Source organism: Ceratotherium simum, chromosome 33, assembly GCF_057802395.1.
Source record: "Ceratotherium simum simum isolate JZ-2026a chromosome 33, ASM5780239v1, whole genome shotgun sequence".
Classification (NCBI taxonomy): Eukaryota; Metazoa; Chordata; class Mammalia; order Perissodactyla; family Rhinocerotidae; genus Ceratotherium; species Ceratotherium simum.
The window spans coordinates 13,934,179-13,959,731 of record NC_141932.1 but is presented as its reverse complement, the minus strand read 5'-3'; the positions used below and the strand labels follow the sequence as shown (position 1 = coordinate 13,959,731).

Genomic DNA, 25,553 nt, shown 5'->3' with positions numbered 1-25,553 from the left:
TTTTAAAAAGCTAGGATGCCACAAAGTTAATTAGGGTTGAGCCAGTAATTTTTAACAATCAAATCCTCAAAGATGCAAAGATTTGATAATTCAAGGCTTGGGTGAAATAACACATTTTCTGCAATTACCCCCAGTCATTTACATGTACAAGGAGAAGAAACAAATATCAACGTTCATATAAGATCCAGAAGTTCTTGAACATTATTCCCATGGGAACATCTCTTGAGGAACATCCGCCATCTTCTCCTGGAATATTTTATCAAAGGCTTCAGCTTGGGCCACCGTGAAGTAATTTTTCCAGTCCCCAGAAATGGCTGACAAACATGAAATAGAGACTCAGATCAGATCTGTGGGTGGGTCTTAAGACACCAACACATCTCCTTCTGGATCTATTCCCTCTTGTCCACTTGACATGCAGATTGTAGGTAATAGAGCGGAATGACCAATAGCTCATTGGTGGGCCTTTATACTGCCTGGAAATCATACCCATTTACACTTCCACCTGTCTGGAAAAGAGTTCCTATATTCTCCTCTCTTCCAACTCATCCTGCATACAATTCATCAGCAATATTGCGGCAATACCCACTGATACAACCAGAATCTGGCCACTTCTCATTGCCTCTATTTCTACCACCTTGGCCCAAGCCAACATCACGTCTCATCTGGGTTATTGTATTAGACTTCTAACTAGTCTCTTTGGTTTTGATCTTTCACCTTTATAAGTTAATCTCAGTGTGGCAGCCATCTTGATTCCTTGAGAAGCTAAGCCGGATCTTGTTCCTTCCTTCTCAAATTCTCCAAGAACTTCTGGTTTCATTCAGTGAAAGTGCTTATGGCTTCAGGTAATTCGGCCCCTTTCATTTCTGGGACTCCATCTCCTATGACATCCGCTTGCTCACTCTACTCCTTCACATTGAGTCTTCTGATTCTGCCTCAAACATTCCTCCTCTTCAGGCTATTTGCATTTCCCGTCGTTTTCCCTGGAATGCCATTCTCTCAGATACAGCCAAGTTTTGCTCATTTTCTTCTTTGACATTTTTACTCCAATGCAACTTCTCAGCGAGGTACTCTCCCATCGCCCAATTTAAAACTGTAAATCCCCACCCTTGCTGTATTTTACTTCATAATGCATCACATATCATCTGCTATATATATTTCCTTTTTGTGTGTGTGGCATGTATCTTCAATATATGTAAGTGTTAGAAAGTCACAAGCTTTTCTTTTAAATTGCCAAAGACTTAGTGTTTCAAAGAGTCAGAGACACATAGGATGTACTCAAATACTTGTTGAAAGGATCACTGAAAGAATGAGGAATGTATGATTGTTATTTCCTTTTTACAGATGAGGAAAAAAGACCCCAAGAAGTTACACAGTTAGAAAGTGATAAATGTGGATTTGAAGCCAAAGACTTTGCCACCAGAAGCCATACTGTTAATTATATAATTATATTATTATTTCTATAACACAAATTAATACTTATGTATTATATTAATACATTAACTAAATTAACACATTAATTAAATGAATACATAACAATTATTATGATTACATATAGATTAATATATATAATTATAAATTAAATACTCTTAAGCATAGAAGTAATATAATAGAATGTCTAATAAATAATTGGTGACATAAACATTCACAGTTACTCTCATGCTCACCAATGTCTGCATTATAGAACAATTTTTATTGTTATTGATTTCTTATGCTCCTGTATCATCCATAGCACATCTGATTTTTGGGAAGCCAGAAAGAGTTCTTGAAGCATCAGAGTCTATGTAAATTCAATATGGCTGCCCTCTATTAGACATGAGTCCAGATGAGAGAATCCAATGTTTCTATGCAGGGCCCTCAAGTTCTAAATCCTCCCCATTCTCAAAATCCTACCAATCCTTCTGATGTAAATTTCTGTTTATGTCTCTCCTTAGTTTTCTCTCTTAAAAATCTCCCCCAAACTCTTGTGTATTAGTTTTCCAGGGCTGCTGTAACCAGGCACCACAGACTGGGTGGCTTAACAACAGAAGTGCATTTTCTCACAGTTCTGGAGTCCAGAAGTCAGAGATAAGGTGTTGACAAAGTTGCTTCCTTCTGATACCATGAGGGAAACATCTGTTCCAGGGCTCTCCCTTTGGCTTCTAAGTGGCTGTATTCTTCCTATGTCCTCATGTCATCATTCCTCTGTATGTGTCTATGTCCAAAATTCCTCTTCTGTTAAGGACACCAGTCATGTTGGATTATGGACCATTCTAATGATCTCATTTTAATGTAATTACCTCTGTATAGACTCTCTCCCCAAATGTGGTCACATTCTGAGGTACTGGAGATTAGGACTTCAACATATGGATTTTTGGGGGGACACATTATATTCATGCTATCTTGGGTATGAAGACACCTTTAAAAAATTCTTTGAAGCACTAATATATTAATAATGGCTAAATGATGTCACGTTTTCGATAAAGTTCATTAAACCTTCAGGTTGTACTTAATGATGCTACGGTTCTAGTGCTAACAGCTATACTTCAACAATTTTGATATTCTAATCTGTCCTAGGTTTAGATATGTCATAATACAGTGGGCAAAGTGTCACCAGCTCATTGATTATTACACTTTAAACCAAATTTCTTTAATAAATTAGTATACTATGTTTTTATTAATTCTCTCTTCTCTTCAAAAGTCATCGAATGTCTTGCCATGCACTGTCCTCTAGAATAAAAATCATCAGGGATAATAATAACCACAATTGGTTAGGGAAAACTATTGCTTTTTTTGAAAATCAGATAGGTCACCAGTAGTGGATGACTGCTACAGCATGGATTCTCCTAATTGCAGTTGGTGTTGTCGACCCCAGGGGCAATAGAAGTATTTTTCTTGTGTCTAGAGCAGAAAAGGGCCCCAAACATTATGAAAGTAGGTGAACAGAGCAGCTCTTGACCAAGAACAGCCAATATTGATATGGATTATTCAGTATGTCATGACTTATATAACTAATTATCAAATTATAATTGACGCAGTTAATTTTAAAATCAATCTTAGACTTGTATGTGACTTCCAGATGAAAGAAAGGACACAGATCAGACCTGGGATAAGAAGCAGGATATTATTTCCTCTCATCCCTCTTTCTCTTTCTTTCTTTATTGCTTTGTTTTTCTTTCTTTCACTCCTCTATCCATTCTTAGTCTACTGTCCTAGAATAGTGAAATCGTAAGGCATGGTGCTTATAAGTTTAGTCTCTAGCCTCAGAGACCTAGTTTTCAAAGGGACTAGTAACTTACTAGCTGCAGCAGTTATCACAATTTTCTGAGGAAAATAATACCCCCATCATATTGTTGTTATGGTTCAATTACAAACTACATGTGGAGGTGCCGGCCCCATGGCTTAGCGGTTAAGTACGGGCGCTCCGCTGCTGGTGGCCTGGGTTCGGATCCCGGGTGCGCACCGACGCACCGCTTCTCCGGCCATGCTGAGGCCGCGTCCCACATAGAGCAACTGGAAGGATGTGCAGCTATGACATATAACTATCTACTGGGGCTTTGGGGGAAAATAAATAAATAAATAAATAAATAAAATCTTAAAAAAAAAAACTACATGTGGAGTCAGATCACCAGCTTAGCAATAATAATCACATGACAATTGTTAACTATTATTATCATTATTATATCTACCCCTCAACTCTCCTATGAGAAAATGGAAAAGGTTAAAATCTAATATGGTTGCCTCCTGGAGGAGACAGTCTAGACAAGAAGAAATAGTGGGTGTCCTCATTGAATTATGCACCAATTCAGTTGCATCCACACTATTTTGTCCCTCCCAAAAATCTAGGTTGTTAGTTTGCATTGTCTTTCTCTCTTAAGCAATCATCTTTTGTCCTTTCAGCCATTTCACACAAGCATTGTACATAAATATAACATTTTTAACCCTGCCAAACCTTGATGCATAAAAGGAAATCTAAGAATGGGCAATCTCTGTATGCTAGGTATTCCCTTTACTTCTAGTTCAGTAAAGTGTCAAAGGCTGGCATTGTTAGAGAACTTTTTTTAAAAAAACAACAGAAATTAATTTTCTCACAGTCTAGAGGCTATACATCCAAGATCCAAGTGTCAGCAGAGTGGGTTTCTTTGGAGGCTTCTCTACTTCGTGTGAACATGGCTGTCTTCAATGATCTTCTCTTTATATGTGCATTTACTGTGTCCAAATTTCCTCTTGTTACAAGGACACCATTCATATGAGTTATACGCACTCTAAAGACCTCAATTTGAATTAATTATCTCTTTAAGACCTTATCTCCAAATACAGTTACTTTTCTGAAGAACTGAGGGTTAGTAATTCAACATAGGAATTTTGGGGAGACACAATTCAGCCTACAACACTCTGCCTTCTGGCTTCCCCACACCCAAATGACGTCCCTCTCACGTGCAAAATACGTTCACCTCATCCCAACTGCCCAGAAGTCCAAACCCATTCCAACATCAATTCTGAGTCCCAAATCACATCTAAATATTATGTAAATCAGGCATGAGTTGAAACTCGAGGTATGATCCATGCTGAGGTAAGATTCCTCTGCAGCTGTGGACCTATGAACCCAAATAAGTTATCTGCTTCCAAAATACAATTGTAGAAAGGCATTCCCAGTCCAAAACAGAGAACTCAAAAAGAAGATAGGGATCCCAGGGCCCAAACAAACCCAAACCCTAGCAGGAGAAATCCTATGAGATTTTAAGGATTGAGAATGAGTCTCTTTGTCTTGATGCTCTGACTTCCTGGGCCACTGGGGTGGTGGTCCCCAACCCCTCTACCCTGGGTGGCAGCCAGGGTCTAGCTTGAAGTCTTTTGAAAAATTTGATTTCTTCCTTCCATGGATCGCCATCCTGGATATATTTGAGCTACAGAGTTCTATGAAAATGAGCTCCTATGCCATGCAGTCGACATTCTTCACTCATCTTGAGCCCAAGGTTATGGACATGATCAATCTCTCCTTGCAGGAGGACTTACAATGTCTAATAGCAAGACAGGCTGTCAGCTCAGTGAAAAGTCTCTCCTCTTGCTTTTTCTCACTTGAGTCATTCTTTATACATCTCTTTGTTCAGGATAGTTCTCCATGCTAAATCACCAGTGGGGTAGAACCAACATGACCATCCCCAATCCTGTACTCATTTCCCAGGTCAATATAAGATGGGAACTTGGCTGGAGTAGTGAATTAGCCTGGTCAGTGTTTGTAGAATGGATATGTACCATGTCAGATTCTGAGAAGAGAAAATCTGAATGACTTCACATAAGTCAGATGACCATTGCTGTCCTAATCAATTTCCTTCAAGTGCCTACAGCCCACATCGTACTATGAAAGGAGACTCCCCGATAAAGGCACCTGACAAGTTCTCTGGGTGATGAGCAATTAGAGTTGATAAATTCAAACACCACTAGTCCCAACTGTTAGTGCCTTACTGTGAGTACCAGAATGCCCTCCTCATATTCTGATACATTTTGAAGGTGGACAATTTTCTTTTACCTTTTCTCATAAGTGATGCATTCTTCTCATTAAAATACTGACCATGCAGGAGGGAATAATTGGACATCTTGTTTTCTTTCATGATGTGGAAGGAGCTATTCTTGAGGAGGGAGTTCAGTTCTTCTGGTTCTAATTTCTTGCCGGTGAATTGGCAGATCTTCTCTACAGTGCTTCTTGTGTCCTAGAAGAAAGAAAAACAAGAGAGAGGATATGAAAGAGAAATAACATGGAAATGGAGGTGAGAAAAAAAAAAACAAAGCAATGTGAGGAGAAAGGGGAGAGAAGGGAGGAATAGAGGAAAAACATGAGAAGCAAGAAGCCATAGGATGTGACCAGGAAGAAGAAAGGGAAAAATGTAAAGAGGATGGAACACAAAGGATGGAAAAGATGCAGGATCCACATGGATTTCCCAGTATAGTTGTGTTCAAGAGCCTTAACAGTAACTACAGGGCATGGATTTTCTAACGACTCTTTTAGAATGGCTTCTAGACAATTATGATCAGGATTAATCAAGGAGAGGTTCAGGGAGAACTTGGCAAAGATTGAAGGGATTGGTTTCCAATGCTGGATGTGCCATCAATTATACCATTTTCCATAACTAACATTTCAATAACACATGGAATTTTATAATATCTTCTTATATATTATCTCAGTAACTAGTGTTTGACACATCATCCTGGGAGATTACCATAAGGAAATAGATTTTAAAAACCAGAAAGACTTTGCTTTGAATCATTGACCATCCTTTTAGAACTATAATGCTTGAAAATGTTTCTTTATCCCATGAGCGCTCATTATGATCTAACCAGAAAACACATAACTTAAGAAATTACTTCAGTAAATGTTCATTTTGTGGCTTGAAAGCATAATTACTGGAAGGTACAGGAGCATTTTCCTGAGATAGCTAAACTTGTTACAAAAGTTTTCTTGGTGAAAATGAAATTCATGTGGAGGTCACAGAGAATTGGACAGAAGTAGCCAGAGGAAGATGATGGGAAGTGATATTTCTCAGAATCAAAAGCCTGTGTTTATGTTGTTTTCTCTTTTCTCCAGGGTACCACCAGTAGGTAAAGTTCTTCTTCCAATCGTTTAACCATCCTTACTGGTTTTGAGCACTGTAAGTCAGCTTTTCCTGCCCATCAATGTTCAATCTAGTACTTGGCCTGTCAGAATAATTCACAGACTGATTTCATGACTACATTTTTCTTCTATCAGTCTGGAATTTCAGGCAGTTATACACAGCTCTGGACCCTAACTTGTTTCTACCCAGTCCCATCTTCTTCTTCAGTCCCCTCCCACCATTAGGTTATCAGTAGCATCAAGTATCCTACACCTAGAACTCTTAGAACCATTGCAGGTGTGAGCATGAATCATTATACTCCGTCTCAGTGCATGAGAAAGACCTTTAACTGTTGTAACATGAAACAAAGAATAACACATGAAGAAAGAGAGCATAGAGCTTGGGCAGTGTCAAACAGAAGTAAGGCAATGAAGAGCAGAGAGCTAGTCTCACTCCTAATGACTCTTCACAAAGCTAAACTCTGACTGAGAAGGTGGCATAGAGACACAGAGGAATGGAGGGAAGTTAGAGGAGTGAAAATCATGGTGAGGGGTGCGTGCTAACCATAAGTACCATCGTTACCCATTTCAGCTCTTCATAACTCAGTATCAGGAAGTTCTCCTTCCCTCTCATGGACATCCAGCCATGAGTGTGGTCAAACCAGGATCCATACAGCACTGCATATTGGGGGAGTGGTAGATTACAAAGGAAGAGGGGATAGATTGTGTTATCCACCTATTACGTTCCCTTTTGTGGACACTAGTAATAGCACAATGTCTGGCTAATTTAAGCCTGTCCTAACTATTTGCTGAATGAATGAATGTAAAGATGGAAAACTATTATCCAACATTATTTATTTACCTTGTAATGAGCCTCGTTTATTTGGAGCAGACTCTGTACCCAGTTTTCAAGGGTCTCTAAGGAGATCCTGTCCAGAGAGCCATGTGGCCTGAGGAATGATATTCTTATTGCCCCTAATCTGTTCAGTGTCTAGAATTTTTGGTTGATAGGTTATTCCCACAGCCTTTGGAGATATTTTTCTGTCTTCTTACCTTCATTGTTGCTATTGTCATCATTGTTCCTTTGGAAATTATCTGTCTTTGGTTTAAGATTTTCTTTACTTTTTTCCACTATAACTTTCTTAGGGACTAGGTGAAGATTTAATTGTAATAATTCTTTTTGAGGCTAGGTGTGGTTCTTCAAACTGAGATTTCATCAACACAGGAGATTCTAAGGCATGTTATGTTAGAATTGCCTGTCTCTAAATTTATATTATCTTCTAGGGAGGTAAATCTTCTCCCTCTATCCTCAATATCTTAACTATTTTAGACTTTTGAATGGCTGTCTACCATGCCTGAGTCCTTCTTCACTCCAAAGTGTAGTGGGAAATTAATTATCAACTGAGAATTATACTTAATTAAACAATCATTCAAGAATGAGCATAAAATAAAGAAATTTTCAGGAAAAATCTTGAGAAAAATGACCACTTTTGTTTTATGAGAGAACTATTTTAAATTATACTTTATGAATAAATAAAGTGAATCCAGGAGAAAAGAACAACCATTGAGTCAAAGAAGAAATCCAAAGGGAAATTAAAAAACCATGAAACAAATATAAATGGAAACACAAGATATCAAAACTTATGGGATGCAGTAAAAGCAGTTCTAATAGGTAGGGTTCATATCTATAAATGACTACAGTAAGAAGAAGAAAGATCTCAAATAAAAAACCTGAACTTTTTACCTCCAAGAAACTAGAAAGAGAACAAACAAAGCCCAAAGTTAGCTGAAGGAAGGAAGCAACAAAGAACAGAGTAGGAAAGAAAATGAAACGAAGACCAGAAAACAATAGAAAAACAAAAATAAGAGCTTGGTTTTCTTTAAAGATAAACAAAATTGACAAACCTTTAGCTTGACTGAAGAAAAAAAGAATAGACTCAAATAGATAAAAGAAATGAAAGAGGAACCATCATAGCTGATGTCACAGGATCATAAAAATACAAAGGATCATAAAAGACTACTATGAACAATTATATGCTAAGAAATTGTATAACCTAGAACAAATGGATAAATTCTTAGGAACATACAACCTACAAGACTGAATATTGAACAAATGGAAAATCTGAACAGTCCAATTACAAGTAATGAGGTTGAATCTGTAATCAAATATCTCCCAACAAAGAAAAGCCTAGGACCCGATGGTTTCCTGGTAAATTTTAGCAAATATTTAAGGAAGAATTAAAACCAATTCTCCTCAAACTTCCAAAAAATTGAAGAGGAGAGAACATTCACAAATTCATTTTATGAGGCCAGCATTACAGAGATTCAAAAGCCAGATAAGGATACTATATGAAAAGAAAATTACAGATCAATATTGTCTGTATGTAATATGTAATAATAAAATGAAATACTCCTGATGAGTATAGATGCAAAAATTCCCAAGAAAATATCAGCAACATGAATTCAAGAACACATTAGAAGGATCATATACCATGGGATTCAAGGATAGTTCAGCATATGCAAATCATAAATGTGATACACCACATTGCAAAATGAAGGATAAAAATCATCTGATCATTTCAGAAGATGCAGAAAAAGCATTTTACAAAATTCAACTTTCTCATGATAAAAACTCTCAACAAATTAGGTAAAAGGAATGTTCGTCATCATAATAAAGGTCATATGAGAAGCTTATAGCTAACACTATACTCAATGGTGAAAAGTTAAAAGCCTTTCCTCTAAGATTAGGAAAAAGACAAAGATGTCCACTCTCACCATTTCTATTCAGCATAGTTCTAGAAGTCCAAGCCACAGCAATTAGCAAGAAAATAAAAGCATCCAAATCAGAAAGGAAGAAGTAAAATTATCTTTATTTTAAGATGACATGATCTTATATATAAAAAACCCTAAAGACTCTACCAAAAACCTGGTAGACCTAGTAATTGAATTTAATAATGTTCCAGGATACAAAATCAACATACAGAAAACAGTTGCATTTCTGTACACTAACAATGACTATCTGAAAGAGAAATTAAAAAACAGTTCCATTTACAATCACATAAAAACAATAAAATACTTAGGAATAAATTTGACCAAGGAGACGAAAGACTGAAAACTGTAAAACATTGATGAAAGAGATTGAGAAGACACAAACAAATGGAAAGATATCCTGTGTTCTTGGATTGGAAGTCTTAATATTATGAAAATGTCTATACTACCCAAAGCAATCTACAGATTCAATGCAATCATTATCAAAATTCCAATGGCACCTTTCACAGAAGTAGGAAAAAAATCCTAAAATTTGTATGAAACCATAAAAGATCCTGAATAGATAAAGCAATCTTGGCAAAGAAGAACAGTGCTAGAGGCATCACACTTCCTGATTTCAAGCATTATTACAAAGCTATAGTAATCAAAACAGTATGGAACTAGCATAAAAACAGGCACATAGACAAGTGGAAAAGAATAGACTCTAGACATAAACCTGTACATATACAGTCAAGTAATTTTTGACAAGGGCACTAGGTACACAGATTGGGGAAATGATAGTCTCTTCAATAAACGGTGTTGAGTCATCTGGATATCCAGATGAAAAACAATGAAACTGGACCCCTATCTTACACCACTCACAATAATTAACTCAAAATGGACAAAAGACTTAAGTGTAAGACCTGAAACCATAAAACTCCTAGAAGAAAACATAGGTAAAATTTTTTTGATTGGATTGGCAAGGATTTCATGGAAAAGACACCGAAAGTACAGGCAACACAAGCTAAAATAAACAAATGGGACTACGTAAAAGTAAAAAGCTTCTGCACAGCAATGGAAACAATCAATAATTTGAATCAGCAAATTACAGAATGGGAAAAATATTTTTAAGCCATATTTCTGATGAGGCGTTAATATCCATAATATAGAGAACTCATACAATTCAATAGCAAAATAGCAAATAATCCAATTAAAACATGGGCAAGGATCTGAATAAATATTTTGCAATGAAGACACACCAACCGCAAGTAGGTATATGAAAAGGTGCTCAACATCATTAATAATCAAGAAAATGAAAAGTCGAAGCCACACCGAGATATCACGTCGCACAGGTTAGGATGGCTATTATCAAAAAGACATGCGATAAGAAACATTGGCAAAGATGTGGAGAAAAGGAAATCCTTTCTACACTGGTGGTAGGAATGTAAATTGGTACAGCTGTTATGAAAAACGGTATGGAAGTTCTTCAAATATTTAAAAATACAACTACTATAAGATCCAGCAGCCCCAGTATATATTTGAAGGAATTGAAATTAGTATTTTGAAGAGATATCTGCACACTCATGTTCATTTCAGCACTATTTACAATAGCCAAGATCTGGAAACAACCTAAGTGTCCTTCAATGGATGAATGGATAAAGAAAATGTGATATATATGTACATGTAATGGAATATTATTCAGTCATAAAAAAAGTATGAACTCCTGCTAATTGCAACAATGTGGATGAACCTGGGGGGGATGGTGCTAAGTGAAATAAATCAGACAAAAACAAATACTGTACAGTATCACTTATATGCCAAATACAAATAAGGTAGATTTCATAGAAACAGAGAATAGAATGGTAGTCGACAGGGAATTTAGGGAAAAGGAAATGGGAAGATGTAGGTGCAAGGGTAGAAATTTTCAGTTATAAGAGGAAGAAGTTCTGAGGATTCCATGTACAGCATGGTAACAATAGTTAATAATTTGGTATTATGTACTTGCAAGTTGCTGAGAATCGATCTTAAACAGTCTCACCACACAAACACACACACACACACAAAGACCCAACTATGTGAGGCGATGGATGTGTTAATTATCTTGATCCTGGTAATCATTACACAACGTATAAGTATGTCAAATAATCACGTTTAAATATATACAATTATATTTGACAATTATTTCTCAATAACGTTAAAACATAACACTTTTGAATAATACCTTTAAAATTAAGAACAAGGCAAGATTTACAACTATATCACTTGTATTCAACATTGTCCCAGAATCCTGGCCAATGAGATAAGAGAAGAAAAATAAAGACAACATACATGTATTAGAAATGAGGATAGTTTTATACTGCATAAACTACCAAAGACAGCATACAAGGTAACAATGAGAATTAAAAAGAAAGTTCATTCAGATTGGTGAATACCTGATCAACAATCAAAACCAGTTACGTCTCCAAACAGGCAGAAACAACTGGAAAATGTAATTTTAAGATGTCATCAATACAGAAGAAACGAAATACATCTAAAAAAAGTTGCAAGCTTTTCATAGAAAAAAATGGTAAATGATCATGTAAGATATTTAAAAACATTTAGATAAAAGAAGAGATAAAAAATGTCTATAAATGAAGATATAAACTAAATAAAATATGCCCATCCTCCACTAATTATTTTGTAAAATTACTATAATGACAATTATAAAAATACTGACAATAACAAGTGTCACTAAGGAAATGGAGTAATAGAGAATATAAATTCATAGATCCACTCTGGAAAATAGTTTGGTATTATCTTTTAAAATTGAAAATTCATATTCACTATGGCTTAGCATTTCTACACTCATGTATATAAACCAGAAAGAAAGTCAAGCACATGTGCACCAGAGAAGGATTATTCTGAATAGCCTTAAACTTGACACACCTCATTTAATTTCTAGCTGTGGACATACAAGTTGTTAGGAGATGCATTTGACCAAAAAACTAATTCCTTCAGTGATGTTTGCAAACAACAATTAGAGTTCATTCATTTTGATTCTCCCCTTGGTCAAATCTAATCTGGCAGTGCTCATGGTACTGGTATGGTTGACCTTGGTATGTGGGACCTAGGGTAGAGGACCACACAGGCCGTGAAAGCACTCTGGGGGTCTTTTACATAGGCTATCTAGGGTTCAAGGTTCCCAGAGCATTGGTGATGAAAGGGTTGCAAGCTCTAGGAGTCCTATAAACTCCTTACTTTGCTCGGGAGGAAATGTGTCCACCGCAGGGGTCTCCCTAAGGATTTTTTGTCAAGTATTATCCAGAACTCGGCTTTAAGATCTAGGGTCCAGAGTAGGGATTCCTGTTTCCTGAGTCTAAGGATACTATTTACTGGGACTTAAATTCCCAATGTCTCTTCATCAGTATGCGGTAAAGGTTTGGATTGACCTTGTACAGGGCTGCAGAGAGCTCCGGATATTGATATTAGTTGATAACAATAAAGATTTTGGTGTTGATGGTTCTTGACTGTATAAGAAAGAGGCCTGTGTGTGAGTTTTAAGGCACAGATGAGCAAAATATTGGGATAGTGGTGAGGTTTACAGGATATGTCTTCATACCCACCACTATTTATTGGACTTTCCTGGATTCCTGCTGATAACTGAGCACACTTTAGACTACATTATACACCAAATGGCAAGATCAAATATATCATTGATGAGAGGAGTGTTCTGTACATGTCTGGGCTTCCACAAAATGGTTTCACTGTTGCCTTTTTTCTGAGAGAGTAACCTAAAGGAAAGCAGGAGATGGGACTGAAGAGTTCGGATAGGATCAGCTCAAGAAGAGATACAACTGCCAGGATTTGAAGATCGGACTTTATGCTGAAGGCCAACAATTCAGGAAATGTGAATTGTTCAATATCTAACAGATGATGCAACATAGCCTGGAGGGGGAAAAGAGCATGAAGTGAGGACACCAATAATGCGTCTGTCATGTGAATCTAGATGAGAATTAACAGTGGCTCTGGTTAATAAAGCACCAATGAAAAGGGTGACAAACGTTCACTATTTAACAAAGATGTAATAGCTGCTTACTATGTGGCAAGCACCACTCTAGGACCTGGGGTCAAGAATGAACAACTTAAAGAGCTTACATTTTAGTGGCGAGACACATGCAATAAACAAATAAATAGAATACAAACTTATTGGTGATGAGTACTAAGGAGAAAAAAAGACAAGACTATAGAGATGGCAAAAGATGCTAATCTATATCGTACTGAAAAGGAAGACTTCTCTAAATACAGAGATATTTTAGCAGAGACCAGAAGGAAGGCATTAATGAATATCATGGGACTTGGATAATAAATAGATACAGGAAAGTGGTGAGGGACATGGGGGAGTGGGATGGAAACCAGATGACACTTGTGAGATGTCAGAATCATGCTAACGTTGGATGATGGGTGTTTCTATTCATTGAATAAGATCAACCTACAGTGGGAGAAATTTGGGATATGGGGGGAAATGTGTTAAACACTGAACGTATTGAACTAGAGGTATCCGTGGCTCTCTCTAGTGAGGATGTCCATGGGGTGTGAAAGAAAAAAGTCTGAATCTAGAGATATATACCATAGCTGAGACGTAGGACTCATCATACAGTTTTGAGAAAAATTGCAAAATTTCAAGTGTCTGAGAAAGCCTAGAAATTCTGTGTAATTAAAAGCATAGAGAACCTAGAGTAATGCATACATTTTTGAGACAGGTAGGACAAGAAGGTTAAGGGAGTTTTATAAAGACACATCTAAAAAATGATGGAGAGTCAGGATTGTGTTGTCTGAGAAGCCGACGAAAAGCTGACTTGCAGAAAGCCACAAATGAGGAGAGTAGAGAAGGTTACCAGTGCTCTGTATTAGTATTAGAAAGGCCCTGGAGATGCAGAAGGTATCTAGGATAGTTTATGATGGGGCAAGCTGAAAGGCTGGACTTTGAAAATTTTTGTTCCAATGGTGATGGAGCCTTATACCCCCAGGATGGTGAGATATAGAGATTTCAGGTTGGGTGTAAGATGAGGTCTGATAAAGGCCTCTGACCATCCCCCAGCTTCCATGTTTTAAGTTCACTCACCATTTTCTTGGGTGAACCATTCAAAATATTGTTCCAGTGACTCTGGCTTCTTAATAAAATTCAACTTACTCTGGAAAAAATAACCAGACACGAGAATATCTCTGGGACTTCTGATGAGATAAATCACCTTAAAGAGCAAAATGGGATAGTGAAAAATCAATACAGTCATCTCCTATCCTTCCTGATTTTCATAAAAATGGAGCAAAAGCCAGTTCCAAGAAAATGTCAATAAATATCAGTGGATTCTTTCAAAAAATTACTTATTGCATTCATTAACCAAATATACATTTTTAGGTTCCTGTGAACCATTCACTGGGGTAACACTAAGAATATAATAATGGAAGAGGAAAGCATTGCTCTTTCCCTCTTGGATATCATAGTCTACTCACAATGGGAAGCAACCAAAGGTTTAAAAAGGTGAGTACTATTATATTTGTGTACTATAGTTGAAAGATTAGACCTAGGACAATGGATTAATAAATTGTGCTATATTCATAGATACACTGTTGATGTTCTTATGATATAGGTCTATTTACATGAATTTCAAAAACAAGCAAAACTAATGTATAGACTTAGACATCAGGGGAGTGTTTACCTCTGCAGGTGGGCGTTGACTGGGGAGGCACATGAGGGAATTTTCTGGGGGAGTGGAAATGTTCTAACTTTGGATCTGGAAGGTAGTTACCAATTAGGAGACATTTGGTCTTGTACAAAGTGTCCATAAGACAATTGGTCCATGTCAAAAGGCCCTTGATGTTTTGTCCTTTCCACCACATCCATAAGATATTTGGTCCATAAGACATTGGTTCCACACCAAATGGTCCTTGATATTTGGTTGTATCCAAAATGTTCATGGAGACATTGGGTCCACACACCAAAACGTCCTTGATATTTGGTCCTATCCAAAACCATTTGGCATAGACCAAATATGCTCATGTATGTTTTGGACAGGACCAAATATCAAGGACCTTTTGGTGTGGACCAAATGTCTTCTGGATGTTTTGGACAGGACAAAATGTCCTGCAAGGAGTTAACCCTGTTGTGTACATATATAAAGATTCAACAAGCCAATACTTAAGATTAGTGCACACACACAGACACACACGTGCAAGAACACTTGGCATGTGAACATCTGACTTCTACTCTGGATTCTGCAGCAACTTCCTTTGTGACATTACTCTAGGCCTCAGTTTCCCCATGCAGGGATTTAACAAACACCAATAAGACACACGTAAATGAGTGTATTATAAATAAGATTGAGAAGTGGTGGGTTAAAAAACCACTTCATCATGCTGCAACACATTGTGAAATTTCCAGAGAGGATAATATTATTCTAAGCTTCAAAATCTAACAAGCATAAAACGTTTTTAAAAATCACAAACCCATTAGCACCTTTCAGGAAAGTATGTTTCTAAAAATGATCTGAGATATGCTAGACCCTGGATACCCGTGGCCCCTCCTGGGGATCATCTGTCAGCCCCATGAGAGATTCCTGTGTCTGCTGAGCTCAATAGACAGCTACACATAGGAAGACGTAGTAGTTAGAAAAACCAGCCAGGATGCCAGAGCAGTCTCCCTGGATTTAGGCATTGATTTATGAATGGGCTGCTTCCCATCTGGGCAACTCTATGTCTGGTGTTTCTACCTAATTGGCAGGAGGCTTTTACCAAATTAAGGTTGGGAATTATTTTTTAGAGCAACAGAGGGGTGTTATTTAATATATGACACATTTATAAATTCTGGTTATATTTAAAATGAGGTTTTCTAAGATTATGTCATTATGGGTTCTCCTTGCCCTTGGTTCACTTCTGGCTGGTATAACTGGTGGCGGGATCTAGACACTTGTACTCAAGAATGGACTGTGGCATCACCAATGCAGAGTCTGAGGCCCACCCCAAACCTGCTGGATGAGGCAGCATTTCACCCAGATCTCCAGAGGACTCCCGGGCACATTAGAGGGTGGAAAGCATTGACCAAACATCTTGACCATTGAGCACTGACCTTGGCCTTGGAACTGAAGACAGACTTGGGGATGAGTTGGATGGGGAGGTGGGAGCTGATGAGGCGGGGGCCTTCCTTATCCTTCAGTGAATTATATCCATACTCAGCCTCTACCCAGGGTGAGCGTTCCCAAATGGGCACTGATTGGATCCACTTGGGATCCCCCTTGGAGTAATTCAGGCAGAGAATTTCTCTCATGCAGTTCATTCCTGGATAAAGAAGGAAAAATAATGGTCACTCATTTTAATTTGGCATTTTTAAAATTGTGGTAAAATATATATAAACATATATAACATAAAATATACCATTTTAATCATTTTCAAGTGCACAGTTCAGTAGTGTTAAGTATATTCACATTGTTGTGCAACCATCTTGCAAAACTGAAATTCTGTACCCAGTCAACAATGGGTCTCCATTTTCCCTCCCTCCAGTCCCTGTCATTCTGGGGCAACCACCATTCTACTCTCTGTTTCAATGAGTTTGATTACTCTACATACCTCATCAAAGTGGAGTCATACCATGTTTGTCCTTCTGTGACTGGCTTACTTCACTCAGCATAATGTCCTCACGGTTCACCCACGTTGTAGCATGTGTCAGAACGTCATTGGTTTTTAAGGCTAGATAATATTCCATTATGTGTATGTACCACATTTTGTTTACCTATTCATCTGCCAGTGGACATCTGGGTTGGTTCCACCTTTTGGCTATTTGCTTCACTCCTTTTAACCTGTTCCCACTATCCTTGGTTTTACACCACCTCGTCACTTCCAATGTCTTCAGCCTCAGTCCTTGCCCAATTTGCAGTCCCTCTACCCACCCTCCTGTCATAGGCATACAATCTACATCCTTTCAGTCCCTTGAATTTACCAGGCTCTTTTCCAATTCCTGATCACCTCCTGTGCTGGTACCTTTACCTGAAAGTATCCCTTTTCATTAAATAGTTTCACATTAATTCTTTCATCTCAATTTAGACTTTATTTTTCTACCTTTTTTTGGCAGTGATAGCTGTATTTATTCATCCCTTCCCAGTTTCTGTTCTTTTGTTGTTGTTTTTGTTGTTGTTGCCGAGGAAGATTTACCCTGAACTAACATCTGTGCCAGTCTTCCTCTGTTTTGTGTGTGGGTCACTTCCATAGCATGGTCACTGACGAGTGGCATAGGTCCACACCCAGGAACTGAACCTGGGCCACAAAAGTTGAGTGCACAGGACTTAACCATTAGGCCATGGGGCCAGCCCCCCACCGCAGTTTCATTGAGGTGTAACTGACAAAAAAATGGTATGGATTTAACTTGTACAATGTGATGATTTGATATTTGTCTACACTGTGAAAGGATGCCACAAGTAAGTGAATCAACAGATGCCTTGTCTCACATAATTACACTTATTTTCCTGTTTCTTTTATAAGGACTCACTGGTAATCCTCATCTACTTCTCCAAGCAAACATCTGCTCTGCTTTAGGATTTATTCCTATGGGTTCCCCTAAGACATTAGATCACCCCTCTGCACACTCCTCTTTCTGTGTAACTGCCTGGTTAATGCCTTTTCTCTGAATGTAAATAGCATCAAGGCATGGCTCTATTCCCCTAAAGCATCACACATTGTCCAGCATATAGAAAGCACTCCATTTGTCTACTGAGTGAATGAGGGACAAGGCCATGGCCTGTCTCAGTATCTGATGCTGCTTCCTTACCTGATTTGGGGTAAGCCAGTATTAAGACATCTTCATCCTTAAACATAAAATTTTTGCACACTTCTCTCAGGACTTAAGGTGTGAAACCCACGATAGGGAAAGGTACCCCTTCAATCCACCCATACCCACCTGAAATTATGATGAGTTGTTTGTACCTGGTGTTATAGTGTCAGCTGTAGCTACTGTTGGAGGTTGGGGCAGCTGCTGGGAGATCAGCTTTTACGCTAGAGATAGAACAATTATTGATCTCTCCCAGTTTGTTGAGGAGTTTGGCTGCTCATAAAGTGAAGTACATCCTGTAATGATAGATGGTCCCAAGGGTGATAATTGAAGAAGGTATGAAGTCAGAGATATGAGGTATTCTGAGTTTAAATTCATGAGAGGGAGCCAGGAATTCAATAACAAGCCCAAGGATGTAGAAACTAGAAGCATATGCAGCTGTGACATACAACTATCTACTGGAGCTTTGGGGGAAAAAATAAATAAATAAAATTAAAAAAACAAAAAAGAAATGTGGGCAAATTTTAAAAGTGTTTTTCATGAGCCTTATTTTTTAGAACAGTTTTAGATGTATAGGAAAATTGCAAAGATAATAAAGAGAGTTCCCAGAGTCCATGTTTATTAGGATTTCCTTAGTTTTTCCCTAATGCCCTTTCTCTGTTCCAGGATCCCATCCAGACACCACATCACATTGAGTCAACATGTCTCCTTAGGCTCCTCTTAGCTGTGACAGTTTCTTAGACTTTCCTTGTTTTTGATGATCTTGACAGTTTTGGGGGGCACTGGTCAGATATTTTGAAGAAGTCCCTCTATTGGGGTTTGCCAGGTGTTTTTCTCATGATTAGACTGGGCTTATGGTTTTTGCAGAGGAAGATCATGGAGATAAAACACCATTATGATCACAACATTTCAGGTGTACATACCATCCATATCACTATCACTGTTGATGTTGACTTTGATCACCTGGCAGAGGTAACATTTGTCAGATTTCCCTACTGTACATTACTATCCCACTTTCTATGTGGGCTTATTTAAAACATGAACTCTGGGCCTGAATATTCATAAGTGCATACTGTAGAAACTCCAACTGAGGGATATTCCACAAAATAATTGGCCAGCACTATTAAAATTGTTAATTGTTATGAAAAGAAAGTAAAGCTGAGGCTATGCTCCAGGTCAAAGGAACATGTAAACTAAATCCTGGATTGGATCTTGGACTAGAAAAAATGCTGTCATTATATTATTGGGTCAATTTTCCACATTTGAATATGAAATGTGGATTAGATAATAATATTGTATCAATGCTAAATTTCATAATTCCCATAATTTCACTGTTGTAAATATCTTTGTTCCTAGAAAATACACACAGAATAATCTCTCTTATGCTTTAAACTCACACAGATATGGGGTTGGATTTATAGTAACCTATAGCTGTACTACAGGTTCCAGTACTCATTTGTGATTTAATCATTAACATACTGAGAATTTATTAAATCTTTTCTGTTTTTAGGGTCTAGTGTAAGAGAATTCTCATATCCATCAAATGGAAAATCCAGAGTAGCAACTGTTATTTCATGGCCCCTGCCCTTCTATTTCCCACCCAAGGACTGTAAAGGCCACAGATTCACATGTTCACACAACAAGCTAAAGGGAGTGTGCCCACCGGCTGTATGGAATCTTGGATCTGTGAGTACTTAAAGAAACATATAGGTTTTAACAGTTTCCCTGTGGGCTTCAGTTAGCTAAAATTAAGATCATCTAATGAGTTATCTAAACTCAAATTTGAAAGCAACAATATTGAACCTGCATATATCCTTCCTGTCCCCTCTGTGTCCTCCTCCCTGCGTCTCCTGAGGGGATTATGGTTCAAGAACTGCCAGGCCAAATACTCTTGTCTGCAGTGACTGTACAGGTGACAAGGCCAAGGAGCCTGTGCTACACCCATGGGCCCTAGAGCCCTGCAAGTGCCCCTTTGGGTCTTGTGCTTCTTGATTGCCCAGGTTTCTGCAACTCCTCTACACCCATTGTTACTGAGCAAGGGCTCACTACACAAAGTGAATAAAAAGCCAATAATTACGACACAGACTTTTGAGAAAAGAAAAGGCTTTATTGCAAGGTCGACTGGCAAGGAGACAGGAGGCAAAGCTCTCAAGTCTGTCTCTCCAATTCAGGATTTGGGGTGAAATTTAAGAGTCTAGGGAGAACAGGCTGGTACACGGAAATGCTGGCAAGGCAGGTTTTGATTGGAAGGCTTTAAACATTTATGGTAAGGTGTGGAAAGGGGCTTAAACACAGGATCTTCCTAAATAATGAACCCCTTGTTTCTGATGAGAGTCAGACTTTCACATTCTGTGTGTCTTGGTACTTTGGTTCTGGGTCAAGATTTTCTTCTCTACACATGCTCTGTCTACATAACTTGCATTTCTTGGCTCATTGCCCATGAAAAAAACTTTCGGCATTCTCTTGATAAGATAGGGTTGGTTGAGACTGTTCCCATGGTTACAAATCCCCACTTTTTGTTGTTCATTCCTCAATCTTAAGGAAAACATGTGAGGACCACTCTAGCTGCTTCCTGCTGGTAAGGGGTTGTTTCAAATCATTGAACCAGTCTCTTAGTCCTGATGATAGGTCAGTCTAGTTAAATTCTTTTCAAAAGACAAGGTCAAATACCGTATGATTTCCCTCAATAAGTAGTAGATAATAACAACAACAAACAAACACATAGAGACAGAGATTGGATTGGTGGTTACCAGAGGGGAAGGGGGGAGGGAGGAAGGTGAAAGGGATAATTCAGCACAAGTGTGTGGTGATGGGTTGTAATTAGTATTTGGGTGGTGAACATGGTGTAATCTATGCAGAAATAGAAGTATAATGATGTACACCTGAAATGTATACAATGTTATAAACCAATGTTACTGCAATAAACAAAAAATGTAAAAAAAAGACAGTAATGCACTTGGGCTCCCAAAGTTAGGCCTATATTGTGTAAGGAAGTAACTAGGTATTTAATAAGAAGCATTTCTAGAGAAACAAAAAGAAAACAATGTTGATGGTTGGGGAAAATTATAAACCAGTTCCTGAGCCCAGGGGACAGCCAGTGAAGAAGATTTCTAGATGTCAGTGTTGAAGCTTCTTTTGCCGTTTGAAATGCCTCTGATAATGTCACTGGGTGGTCAGGTATCTTTTGAGTGGTTTTCACAGCAATAGGCATGAAGATTGTCTAAACATGGGCTATTGTTGTGATCTCTCTTACAGCTTCAGTTTTCAGGGCTTCAGGAAAAAGGGTGGTTTCAGTTCTCAATGATTCCAAACAAAAATGGTGGAAAAAATTGAAAATGTCAGTTTGCAGATTTGAAGCCAGGTATTTGAAAAGACTACAAGAATTCAGAACTCAGTCCATTTTATAGATAGAAAACAAAAACCTCAAAGACAATTAACAGAACTAGAATCTAATATTCACAGGTGTGCTTTTTCCAAGGTGGCTGCAACACACAAGGTCTTTCTAAGGGATGGTGTTTAGGGTCTGATAGTGTGTGCTTGTGGGAAAAGCTCCCAAAAAATAACCAAGAGGTCATCTTTCTCCCTTAGGTGTTTTGGCACCCACGAAGTTCAGACAAGTAAGTCCCAGACAAGCTACCACTGCCAACTGCTTCACCATGAACAAAAATGGCCCAATAACATATGTTCTTCAAAAGGACATCTATGAGGCCATTGCACATCACAGGCAGATGACCCGACACTTCTATAAAATCCCTAGTCACCTGGGAATGGCCTGAGGGACTGGCAGGAATAGTGCCTCTTTTCTTCAGAGTCAGAAAACCCTCATAATGTTAATTTCTAAAAGGAGTTTATTATGGTCACCAAGAAACTCGGTCCCCAAACAGCAAACTCATTTTAGACAAACATTAACACACAATACAATTCTACATATAACATAGATTTAATCCTAGGCAGATTACCAGGAGTAACTCAGAACCAGATTACCAAAAGTAACTCAGCACCATATCACCAGGAGTAACTCAGAAGCAGATTACCAAGAGTAACTCATGAGTGAACCTTTTATCCTCTGTCTAATTATCTTGAGTGGTTCAGTCCCAAGATTTGGGACTCAGTCCACCAGGATTTCCCAGAATACAAGCCTAAATTATATTTCCACAGGATCAAACTAGAGAGACAAGGTACGAGACAATTGCTTTCTTAAAGTTACTCAGCCAGAGTCCAGAGACATCTTGATCCAGAAGCAGTTTCTTTCCACAAAAGTTAAAAAAAGCATCAAGGGGCCTGGAGTGCCATGACTGGGGAGCAGGAACCTGACTGCCAAGGCTCTAGATAAATTCAGTTTAGGTGGCTTCAGTCCAACCATCGACTGAAGGCCGATGAGGAGGTCCCACACCCCACCAAGGACTGCAGTGTCCTGGGCATGCAGTCAGAAGACCTTGTTCCCTTTGTGGTCACCAGAAATTATTACCAGAGCAATGGCTCACTACTCAATGTTCATAGAAAGACAATAACTAGGGTACCAGCTTTTGAGAAAAGAAAAGGCTTCATTGTGAAGTTGACAGGCAAGGAGAAAGGAGGCAAGGCTGTCAAATCTGTCTTCCCGATTCAGGATTTGGAGTGAAATTTAAGAGGGATAACAGGCTGGCAGGGCAAATTTCAACCGGAGGGATTTTAACATTTATGGTAAGTTGTGTAAAGGGGTTTTAACACCAGATCTTCCTAGACAACAGACCCTCACTTCTGAGGAGAGTCAGGCTTTCAAGTTCCGGTCATGTCTCAGTCCTTTGGTTCCATAGGTGGACAATCTTTGATTCTGGGTGTTATTTCAGGTGAAGATTTCTCCTCTGCACGTGTTCTGCCTCCATGACTTGCAGTTTTATGGCTCACTGTCCCTGAAAAACAACTTTTAAAATGCTTTTGATAAGATAGGGTCAGATTACAGTGGTCCTGTGTTTACACCAGCACTGTAAGAATCTTCCCAGCAGCAGAACCCAGTGTCTTCAGCACCAGCCAGGCCTGGTGGGCCGCTTGCAGGGGTCCAAGGACATGATCCCAGTTTCACCAGCCCTGGCCTCACCCAGGCCCCCCCAAACCCTACACCTTGGACTTCTCACCAGACCCGGTTGTAATCTCCTATTTCACAGTGGTGCTCTCACCATAAGACCCCCGCAAGGGAACTGCTCCCTCCTCCATGTCTGGGTACCAAGAGGAGGATGATTCTGCTGATAAGAAGGACTTGGGCCCTGGGACATTACAGGATTTATAGAGGATTCTGTCCCCAAAATGTCCTGTAGATGCTGCAGGGACTCAGGTGTCATTGGCTTGCATGTGGCACCCACACAGGTGTGGGAAGTGGTGGTGTGTTGGTCTGTGCAGCTGGTTACTCCTCTGCAGTGTGGACTCACCTCCTTTTATATAACCTGTGGAGGTGGGCATTTGCTTGTTCACTGTCTGGCCATCACATGTTGCACTGCTCTGAATGTTCCTACCGCATTATTTAGGTAGCACATGGGCACTTCTGTGGGTTCCTGGTCTAGCACTGGAATTGCTGCTCGTGGTGTGTTTTCCCTTTGCAGATGCTCCCGATAGCTTCCTAAAGAACATTGACCAGCCTCGTTGGGAATTTTCTTGGATTTGCATTAAATCCATAACTGGTTTGGGATTAAGTGACATCCGTACAACACTGAGCTTTCCAATCTAAGTTTACTATTTATGTGTTCATTCATTTGGTCATTAACAAAGACTCCCTAGGAAATGTTATGATTTAACCACAGAGGTTGTCTGTATATCTTTTTGTAGGTTTAGTTCAAGTAATTCGTCTTTATTGTTGCCTGACATTTTAGATGGTATTTTTAATTCAAAAAAAATCTGTTTGTCTTGTGTATAGTATTTAGTCAATGTATTACTTTGTATCCAGGGACCTGGCTCAATTATTTTTAATTCTAATAATTTATCTGGACATTGTTTTGGGCTTGATAATTTGAACACTAGTTAAGTTCATGGTCATCTTGCAAACACTGTTTCCTCAAAGCCAGTGAGTGCATCCCCTCCTTTGGTATCCACACCCCCCCAACACTGTAAGAGACCCCTCACCCCTTCTCTCTGTCCTTCTGTCTCCAGTCTCCTGCTTTTTCTGCTGCTCCCTTGTGGGCTTATTGGACCCTTGGTGTCCCCACAGCGGGTTCTCTGACCCTGTCCTGGTCCCATTTAGCAAACGCTCCAATCCTCTTAGACCAGGCCAACCTCAGCAGAGCAGAGAGAGAATTAGATCAGATTTGGGAGGTGGTCACTCATGTAACAGGCTCTGGAGGGGAGTGCTGGGGGCAAAGGTGTAGACAGACTGCCAGGATATAATGAAAGCCCTTCCTACTTATCTGACAGGTAGGGATGGACGCACACAAAAACTCTGGATCCCCACCCCAGTCAGACGCTGACACTGAGGGGAGGGCCGGGAGGAATCTAATTTTCTGTCTATTCTAGGAGAGGGATCTGAGGTTGGGGGAAGCCGCAAGGGTATCTTTGGAGTGAGGGGGAGGTAAGATTCAGACTCAGACCCTGGGCAGCGAGGAGGAAGTGTTGTGCTCCTGGTGCTCCAGGCACAAAATGGCCATCAGTGAATGGAAAATGGATTATTTGATAACTGAATGGAGACAGTTTGCATTTGCCCTGACTGTCTGAATAGAAAGTGATGGATTAGGTAGCACAGGATTCCTCCCTCCTCATCTTCTTATTCCATTTCTCCTCTTACCCAAGCAGTTCCAGCACCCCCCACCTCCTTCTGAATCGGGAATCTTCACCATCACCCAGGAAGCTCTACCCACCTCTCCTCACAATCCCAGGCTGTGTCCTGACCATCCCCAGTGGCAGCATCTGGACTTCCTGCTCAGCTCATGAAGGAGGGAGGTGGGGACTTCCTGAGAGCAGGTCTAGGAACGTCCCCACATCTGTGTCCCCCAGGGCAGTGCCAGAGCAAGAATTTCTGTTTGTTTTCCTACAGGTGGCAAAACAAAAACAAATGCATCATCAGTCACATGGCTGTAGTCAGTACTGGTGATCTGTTTGGAGCCATGGTGATCCCTATGATCCATAGTGATCCATCTTTGGTGTTTTCCATGGCGATCTTTGTAGGTCCATTGGTATCCACGGGATCATGGCAAGGATGAGAAGCTACTAAGTGTTTTACTCTAGAGAGGGTGAAGCTTTTAGGCTCAGCCACAGCACATGTAGGAAAAGGACGCAGGATATGTATATGAAAAGAGTTCATTGATTGAACATTCAAGAAATGGGTAATGTTCAAGCTTAATTCTGTTCTGGGTGCTCTGGGATGGAGATGGAGGTGGTGTGGGTAGGAGTGTCTTTGCCTTGTGAAGACTGGAGAGAGGAGAGAAGGAAGTCAAACAGAAACCAGGAATGACCAGGATTGAGGCCCATTTGCCAGAAGGGACT

At 39.2% G+C, this 25,553-nt stretch overlaps 1 pseudogene; it reads right to left on the bottom strand.

The window, feature by feature from the left end:
• Window positions 1–201: 201 nt before the first annotated feature.
• LOC101396850 (sulfotransferase 2A1-like) lies at window positions 202–25,221 on the bottom strand (annotated as a pseudogene).
• Window positions 25,222–25,553: the final 332 nt, after the last annotated feature.